The sequence below is a fragment of the Apium graveolens genome, chromosome 6 (genome assembly GCF_009905375.1).
Source record: "Apium graveolens cultivar Ventura chromosome 6, ASM990537v1, whole genome shotgun sequence".
Lineage (NCBI taxonomy): Eukaryota > Viridiplantae > Streptophyta > Magnoliopsida > Apiales > Apiaceae > Apium > Apium graveolens.
In genome coordinates this window covers 201,114,715-201,125,043 of record NC_133652.1, presented here as the reverse complement: position 1 = coordinate 201,125,043, position 10,329 = coordinate 201,114,715, and positions in this window count along the sequence as shown.

Below are 10,329 nucleotides of genomic sequence, written 5' to 3'. Positions count from 1 at the left end.
TAAAACAGAAATCCAGGTTTTGTAAAATTAGCAAAAATACAGGGATCTACCTGCAATTTGATCCCGTCCCGTCAATCCCGTCACCGGTCACCGGCGGTCGCCATTAACGGCGATCCTGAGCTTTTTCGGTGACACTGAACCAGCCTAGAAATGACCCAAAACATCAGTAAATGCTCTACTCCATCCCATAAACACAATTATGCAAACACAATAACCAACAAATCAACGAATCGGCCGGATAAATGATTGGAAAAAATCGTCGCCGGTTGGGTCGAATTTTTCGACGAAGCTCGACTAAATCATTCCAAGAATCGTTCGTTAATTTGATATACACCATTCGATTTGTTTTTCCACTATCTACACGTTGGTATAATCAATTTCATGTAATAACCCCTAACATGGAAACGCCTAATTTTTAATTAAGAACATTCAAACACATAAACACTAATTTTAATATTTCGAGAATCAAACTCAATTTTCTATATGTTATTGAACTCCAAATTCATCATATAATATACCAAAATGACCAGGATAAAATTATCTACAAGATACAGTCATCAAGTCATATCAACAACATCAAAATAAAAATTTCATATATTAATCTTTAAATAATTTGATTTAAAATTAATAAATAGGAAAATAACCTTGATTTATGCACTGAAATGGATGATTGATTGTGGTAGAACTTTTCGAGAGCTTCGATTCGGTATATGGCACGCTTGATTCCGAGTTCGATAATGCTTTTGTTTTTGTTTTGATCCTCAAGAACACAATAATTTTACGGGTTGTCCTCTGTAATTTATTGGTTTTATCTGTTCGATTATGATTATACGAATAAAATTAAATAAGAAAAGGGCTATTTATATTTATCGAATATTAATACCCGTTGGATAGTATTGGATCAAAAAATAAGTTACTTAGCTACTAAGTAACTGCAAAAACGATCCGATTTGATACCCGTATTGGATAATTATCAAAACCAGGCTTCTTATTAAACACTTTATACGAAAAAAATGTAACAATATCCCTTCTTTCGAGAATACGGTTTTTATTGATCTATCGAAATGATTATCGTATCACAAAAGTTTACGTCGGGACGTGTCCGGGTGAAACCGTAATCCGGATTGAAAAAGTTAAAATACGGAAAATATTCAGAATAATCAGATTAGGTTAGGAAGGAGTTTTCCGAAGAGTTTCAGGTTGTAAAAATGTAAAAATGGTTGAAGTTGGACGATTCCCGATTTTATAAAATAGTTTTGTAATTATTCAGAAAATAGTTATTAAATTAATAAATCATTATAAAATCATATAACAATCCAAAAATTACCAGAAAAATATCAAAATTATCCATACTTTATTATGGATATATTAAAATTAACATACCCACTTTTTATCACAAATAAACATCTAAATATCAATATCAATAATAAGATAATTCACCAAAATTCACATAATAATCACATTGGAATTATCCATTGATAAAAAATAATTGCACGCCATATCCCGGATGTTACAGAAACTCCATTCCATTGTGGCATTCCAGGAGGAGTAAGATGTGATACAATACCACACTCCTTCCAGAAACATTTAAACTGGAGGCTTAAGTATTCTCCTCCATGATCTGATCGTAGAACTTTTATACTTCCCTTGTTTGCTTTTCCACTTCGGCCTTGTATTCTTTGAACTTTTCAAATATTTGTTCTTCAAAAGGTACATATATCCATATCTACTGAAATCATCAGTAAATGTAATGAAGTCTTAATCACTATGTACAAGTCTTAATCATTCAGTGGCCCTTTCACCTTGTCCGGTAAAAGGAGCTCTAGCCATTTTTCCAATGAGACAAGATTTGCATTCTTCGTATAATTCAAAATCAAACTTATCCAAGTAACCATCTTGATGTAATTTGTAAATGCGTTTCTCATCTATGTGACCTAAACAACAATGCCAAAGGTATTTTTGATTTGAGTCTATCTTCTTAATACATTAATTATCATTATTAATGTTATAGACAGGAGTATCTAAATCAAGAACATATAAACCATTAAAAAACGTGCAACCCCATAAGTAACACTATTAAAATAAAAATAACAACTATTTTTCTGAATCAAAAATGAAAATACTTTCTTGTCCAAATAAGAAACCGAAATAATGTTTCTACAAATCGAAGGCATTTAAAAACAGTTATCTCGTTTGTTAGATATGTTTGAGATGTCATGTCTAATATGTTTCATATTTAGTTTTCAGATCTTAACAAACAGGAAATATCAGTACTTACTGGAATCAGTACTTACTGGAAGTCAGAACTTAAGGATATCATGACTTAGATTATCAGAATATAATATCAGAAGATGGATATCATAACTTAAGTACTGGAGAACTAACAGTTAAGGAAGGAAGCTGATTTACAAGAAAGAAGATCGAGACTAATACAAACTCAAGATATGTATGGAAAGAGTTAGAGGACTTAAATAATTGTATAAGATATCTGATTGATATATTTTAGGAGACAGAATTATATTCCATATCAATTAGAAGTTATCTTGTAACTGTGTACTATATAAACACTGACATAGGTTTACACTATATGTGCTATCATTATCGAGAAGATCATACATTGTAACCTAGCAGCTCTCGTGATATTTGTTCATCACTGAGACAGAACAGTTCCATTGTAATAGAGTTTATTATATCGAATATATCTGTTTACTATTACTTGTGTTCGAAATCGATTTGATTATATTCTACACTATATTCAACCCCCTTCTACAGTGTTGTATGACCTAACAAGTGGTATCAGAGCCTATCTGTTAACACACATACAGTAAAGATCCAAAACAATCATGTCTGAAGAAGCAGAAAATCCAACCAAGCCCGCCAAAACTGAAGAAACTCAAAAGACTCAAATCCACAGTCGATATGAGACTATTAGGTTCCCATACTGAGACCTTCTGAGTATCCTATATGGAAAGTGAAGATGGTTATGTTTGTGGAAGCTACAGATCCAGAATACCTTGACAGAAATAATGAAGGACCGCATAAGCCAACTAAGCTCTCTGTTGCAGTTGCAGATCAGCCAGCAAAGACCATACCAAAGGAGAAAAATGAGTACACAGCTGAAGATATCTCATCCATTGCCAAGGATGCAAAGGTAAGGCATTTGCTGCATAGTGTCATTGATAATGTCATGTCAAACAAGGTAATCCACTGCAAGAATGCAAATGAGATATGGGATGCTTTGGAGACAAGATGCCAGGGAACTGATGCAATCAAGAAGAACATGAGGACTATACTCACTCAAGAGTATGAGCACTTTGACTCAAAAAGTGATGAGTCATTAACTGACTTATATGACAGGTTTGTCAAACTCTTGAATGATCTGTCACTAGTGGACAAGGAATATGATCTTGAAGATTCAAATCTAAAATTCCTTTTAGCTCTTCCTGAAAGTTGAGATTTGAAGGCTACTATTATAAGAGACAACTATGCTCTTGATGAAACTACTCTTGATGAAATTTATGGTATGCTCAAGACTTATGAACTTGAGATGGATCAAAGAAGCAAGAGACAAGGGAGAAAGTCAAGGAAAGTTGCTCTTAAGGCTGAGGAGGAATTCCCCAAAGTGACTGTGTCAAAGAAAGGCAAAGGAAAATCTCTCATCACAAAGTCTGATTCAGAATCATCAAGTTTTGATGATGATGATTCAGAAACTGAAAGTTTACCCGAAATAGATGCTGATGAAGAGATGATGAAATTGTGTGCTCTTATGGTGAAGGGTATCACAAAGATAGTCTACAGGAAATTCAGAAGGGGAAAGAAGTTTTTCAAGAAAGGTGGAAGTACTGATAAAAGGGTTTTAGAAAATTTGAAGGCAGAGGAGGAAAGTCTGACAGAGGAGATTACTCAAATGTCAAATGCTACAATTGTGGTGAGAAAGGCCACATATCTCCTGATTGGAAGAAAGGAAAAAGTGACAAAGGCAAGGCACCTGTCACAAAGAAGAAAAGCTGGACGGACTCTTCAGATTCTAAAGATGAGGTGAACTATGCCTTGATGGCAAATGCTGATGGCATCCCTGAAACTGTTGAATTAAAGGTACCTCAAACAACTTATGCCTTTCATACTTATGATATTACTGAGTTGAGATTATATCTTAAAACCATGTTTGTTAGCTACAGAGATCCAACTTTAACATGTGAAAGATTAACTTCTAAAAATCTTGCTTTTAAGAAAAGGAATGATTATTTATAAAAGGAGTTAGTTATGTTCCATCAAACTCAGAAAGAGAGAGATGATGCTTTTTATGTTAGAGATGAATTGCTAAAATTGAATAAATCTCTCAAAACTAAGTTAGAAAAAGAAAAAGAGATTATCAGGACTTGGACTAACTCTGGCAGAACAACTCAGAACTTATTAAGTAGTGGAAACTGGAAAGAAGGCTTAGGTTATGGAGACGATAAAAGTGAAAAAGGGACTGAACAAATTGAGCCAATTGTTGTTAAACAAACTGTTAAGACAAAGGTAAATCCTGTTAAGTTTGTAGCTAAAACTGTAAAGTCTGATTCTGAAAAGATGAAAGAGTCTGTGACAGAAGTTAAGGAGAAGTCAACTTCTGATAAATTAGAACAGGATAAACCGGCTGAAGTCAACATAGGCTTAATGACAAAGAACCAGCTTAAGCATAAACTGAAAGAAATAAGGAATTTCAACAAGGTTAAGGTAGCTAGGAAAAATAGGAATGGAAAGGAAGGTATGAATAAAAGCAATAATTATATGCCTGTTCCTAATGCTCCTAGAAAGAAATGTTATAACTATGGAAACTCTAACCATCTTGCTTCTTTTTGCAGGAAGAATAAGAATATAAAATCTTTACCTCATAAGTCAGGAGTTAAGAGTCAGTCTGTTAGGTTTAAGCCACAAAATCCTTATTTTCATTGTGGTAGTTTATGGCATTCCATTTATACTTGTAAGGAATATCATAGTTTATACTATGATTATTATCAAATAAAACCTTCTTTGAAGAAAGTTGCTTTAATTCCTTCTAGAGTAAAATCTGATGCAAAGTCTGATATAAGTTCTGATAAACAGCATGTTAGCATAAACTCTAATATTAAATCCGCTGCAAATGCTAACAAACTTAAAAAGGCCAAAGTATCCAAGCAAGTCTGGGTCCTTAAAACTAACCATTAGTGGTCTTTGTGATTGTAGGGCAACAGGAGAAACATCCTAGTACTGGATAGTGGATGTTCAGGACATATGACTGGAAATAAAGCCCTGCTCTCAGACTTTGTGGAGAAAGCTGGCCCAGAAGTTTCTTATGGAGATGGCAACATGGGAAAAACTTTGGAATATAGCAATATTAATCTTTGGAATGTCATCATTGAAACAGTGGCTCTTGTCTCAGGACTTAAACACAATCTGCTAAGTGTGAGTCAAATATGTGACAGGGGTTATCATGTGGATTTCTTTGAAGAACACTGTGAAGTTGTAAGCAATTCTACAGGAAAAGTGGTTCTGAAAGGTTAGAGGCATGGTAACATTTATGAAGCCAGACTTTCAACAAGTACTGATGGTTCTGCAATCTGTCTGTTGAGTAGAGCATTAATTGAAGAAAGCTGGAATTGGCAAAAAAGACTCTCTCATTTAAACTTCAACAACATAAATGAGCTTGTAAAGAAAGATCTTGTGAGATGATTGCCAAAATAAGTATTTGCTCCTGATGGCCTTTGTGATTCATGTCAAAAGGAAAAATAAAGAAAATCTTCTTTCAAGAGAAAAACTGAGTCATCAATTCTTGAGCCTTATCACCTAGTGCATGTTGATCTATTTGGTCCAGTCAATGTCATGTCTATTATAAAGAAGAAATATGCTATGGTTATAGTGGATGAGTTCACAAGGTACACTTGGGTGTAGTTCTTGCACAAGAAGAATGAAACTGCATTTACTCTAACTGATCATGTCAGACAGCTGGATAAGTTGGTCAAAGATTCTGTTAAAATTATAAGAAGTGATAATGGCACTAAGTTCAAGAATTCAATCATGGAAGAGTTCTGGAAAGAGCATGGAATCAAACAGGAATTTTCTGTACCTGGAACTCCACAGCAATATGGAGTTGTAGAAAGAAATAACAGGACTCTCATTGAAGCTGCACAAACTATGCTTGATGAAGCAAAGCTGCCAACCTACTTTTGGGCTGAAGCTGTGCAGACTGCTTATTTTACACAGAATGCAACACTCATAAACAAGCATGGAAAAACACCATATCATATGGTGAAAAAAAAAGAAACCAAATCTGAAATACTTTCATGTATTTGGATGTAAGTGTTTTGTTCTTAAGACTCATCCTGAACAGCTGTCAAAATTTGATCTAAAAGTTGTTTCCACAAAAGCCTTCAGAGTCTACAATTTAAGAACAACAGTAGTCATTGAATCTATCAATGTATCTTTTAATGACAAGAAGATTAATGGAGTTGAAGATTTTAATGATCACGATCAGCTGAGATTTAAAAATGAAGACTTGAAGTCTGATTCTCTAAATTCTGATGACTTAAATTCTGAACCTGTAAGTACTGAAGTCATTGAATCTGTGGTAACAACTCCAAAGGAAAATGCACATGTCCAGGGGGAGCAAGCTGAAGATCCTACCACATCTCAAGACTCTAAAGAAGCATCAGAAACAGACACTAGCTCTTCAAACTCTGATTCATCTGGTTCTGATGAGTTAAATTATGATAATTATGGAAGCTCTGATACTTCAAATCCTGAAGGATTCAAGTCAAACTCTGAAGTCTCAGAGAGCATAATTACAGGGGGGAGCATCAGAAAATGCTGATGGAGACAGCATGGATCATGGGGGAGGATCCAGTTCTAGAAGTCAACTTCAATCTACAAGGAAGTGGACCAAATCACATACACATGACTTAATTATAGGAGATCCTGAAGCAGGTGTCAGAACTAGAGCTGCAACATCAAATGAATGTCTCTATCATTTCTTTCTATCTCAGATTGAACCAAAGAAAGTGGAAGAAGCTCTTCAAGATGCTGATTGGGTGCAAGCAATGCAGGAAGAGTTAAATGAATTTGAAAGAAATAAAGTCTGAACCCTAGTGCCAAGATCAAAGAACAAATCAGTTGTTGGAACAAAATGGGTGTTCAGAAATAAAACTGATTGTGATGGCATAATTACAAGGAATAAAGCAAGGCTGGTTGCTAAAGGCTACTCTCAACAGGAGGGTATTGATTATGATGAAACATTTGTACCAGTTGCTAGATTAGAAGCTATAAGGATCTTTTTGGCTTATGCTGCTCATAAAAAGTTTAAAGTCTTTGAAATGGATGTGAAAAGTGCTTTTCTTACTGGAGAATTGGAAGAAGAGATCTATGTTGAACAACCTCCAGGCTTTGTATATTCAAAATTTCCAAATCATGTCTACAGGCTTGATAAAGCACTTTATGGCCTTAAGCAAGCTCCTAGAGCATGGTATGAGACTTTAGCTCAATTCCTTCTGGAAAGTGGATTTCACAGAGGTACAATTGATAAAACACTGTTCTACCTCAACCATGGAAAGGACTTACTTTTGGTACAAATATATGTTGATGATATCATATTTGGTTCTACAAATGCCAAACTCTGTGAGAAGTTTGCAAAGCTAATGCAGTCAAGATATCAAATGAGTATGATGGGAGAACTTAGTTATTTTCTGGGCCTTCAAGTTAAGCAACATGAAGAAGGTACTTTTATCTGTCAATCCAAGTACACCAGAAATTTACTGAAGAAGTTTGAAATGCAAGATAGTTCAACAGCATCCACTCACATGGTCACTGCAACCAAGTTAGATAAAGATACTGGTTCATCAGTAGATATTACTAACTATAGAGGTATTATTGGATCTTTACTCTATTTAACTGCAAGTAGACCTGATATCATGTATGCTACCTGTCTTTGTGCAAGATTTCAGGCTGATCTAAGAGAACCTCACTTAATAACTGTGAAAAGAATTTTCAAGTACCTTAAGGGTACAGCTGATCTGGGATTGTGGTATCCTAGAGGATCAGATTTTAAGCTAAAAGGTTACTCAGTTGCAGATTTTGCAGGATGCAAAATAGACAGGAAAAGCACTAGTGGAAGCTGCCAATTTCTTGGAGGCAGATTGGTTTCTTGGTTTAGCAAGAAACAGAAGTCAGTTTCCATATCAACTGCAGAAGCAGAATATATTACTGCAGGAAGCTGTTGTGCACAGATTCTTTGGATAAAGAATCAGTTACTGGATTATGGGTTAGAATTTTCTAAAATCCCTATTTACTGTAATAATTAAAGTTCTATTGCTATGACAGGTAATCCAGTTCAACACTCAATGACAAAGCACATCAGCATTAGGTACCATTTCATAAGGGAACATGTGATGGAAGGTACAGTAGAATTGCACTTTGTTCCAACAGATCAACAACTAGCAGATATCTTCACAAAACTACTATGTGAAGCTACCTTTACAAGATTGGTAAATGAACTTGGAATGGTTTCAAGTTCTTTCTTTAAATCTGCTTAGTTTTTGTTCTCATGCATCACACTTTATGATCAGTGTTTACAAATTGTTTTATTTTCATATAATCTATGCTTAAAATCGAAATTCATTAAATACTGATTGTTATCTGATGTGGATCTTTAAACTCTGATAGTGTTTTGAATGTTTTGTGACTATTCAATCCAATGAGGATAACTGTGCTAGATGTTGACCTAATAGTCTTTAACATACTAGAAATCCCATGTTTGAATTAGTTATTTATGTGGAAACTCATTAACACAAGCAAATTCTAATTTTGAGCTTAGTCAAGTTTACTTGGTGTATCTTATTACTAAGTCACAAACTAGATTATTGCTTCTTATCTGTTAGATTCTGATGTCAGTAAATCTTGAGGAAGAACTAAATGCTGATAAGCCTCACTTATCAAAAGAAAAGAAAAGTCAGGTACTCCTTTGAGATCTAGAGTAAATATGTTGAAGGGAAGACCCAAGTGCATTGCTTGTATTAAGTAATATGCATTAGAAAAGCAAATAAATTTTCTTGGTGACTTTTCACATTCTCTGATTACTGGAGAAATACTATGACAACAACATAAATTCTGATAAGCAGTCGTGATTCACGTACACTGAGAAGCCATTGTAAATAGAAATTTCAAAAGATGCATAAAATGAGCACAAACAGTTGAGGTGGACTCTTGCATAAATTTGTTCTATAGTAGACTTCATGATTGATGACAGATTTTGAGCAATTTTCTGAGTTATGCCTTATTTCTAAGATGTACTAAAGTTTATCAGACTTTAATCTTTATCTGATATTTTTTAAATGCACACACTTTCACTCCATATGAATGATGAAAATTATTGTGGTGATTAAGTTGTTTTTGACAAACAGTTAAGTGTCATTTGCATAACTTCTGAGGACAAGTTCTGATGGAAGTTCTGATGATTAAACTCTGAAGAAAACAAGTCAGTATCTGTATGAAAAATCACAGAAAAAGATATTCACTTTTTGAGTTCAGAAACCATATTCTAATGACTGTTAAAATCTGATATAAGTTAAGTTCTGATATTAAATCCTGATGGACTCCTTGATGCTTACGTGGCATTATTCTTTACTTAACTTATTTGTGGTAAAATCTGAAACAGTCATGTTTAAATCAAAATATATTTGGGTAAGATAAAAACAGTCATAATCATTATGGGTTACTGGTTAACGTGTTTGTCCTGAAAAATTGCATGTACACGGTAATTATTGCTTATTTTACGTGCCCATTAACTCATGCTTTAACTGGTTGCTGACTGTTCACACGTTGCCAGGTGTAAAGTGTATCACATGCTTCAAAAATATAACTATTGAGTGGAGAGAGTATATATATAGGGGTTAAAAGATTTTATAATCATTTACTTACTTTTCTATTCTTAATCTCTTTTATTCTCTCTCTCTAATATTCTCTAAAGCGTTATCTTACAGGCATTCTCACAAACACCTTTCGCGCAACATATTTTCTCAATTAATTTCTTACAAAGATGGTACCAAAAGACATGATTTTCAATGGAGCTAAGTTTGTTCCCAACAACTACTCGTCTATCTTTAGCAAGGTTGAAGCTCTTTCGGAACTTCACTTTCTTCAGGACTTTCTTGCTAATTCTGATATTGGGTACGCTCTGACCCAACCTGACGTAGTCTCTGGAATCCAAGTACTGGAGTTTTGGAGAAGTGGAATATATGATGATGGAGGTGCTCAAGGGTCTCCAAGTATAATCTTTACAACAGGGGAGGATGAACATGTAGTGACACTGGCTACGGT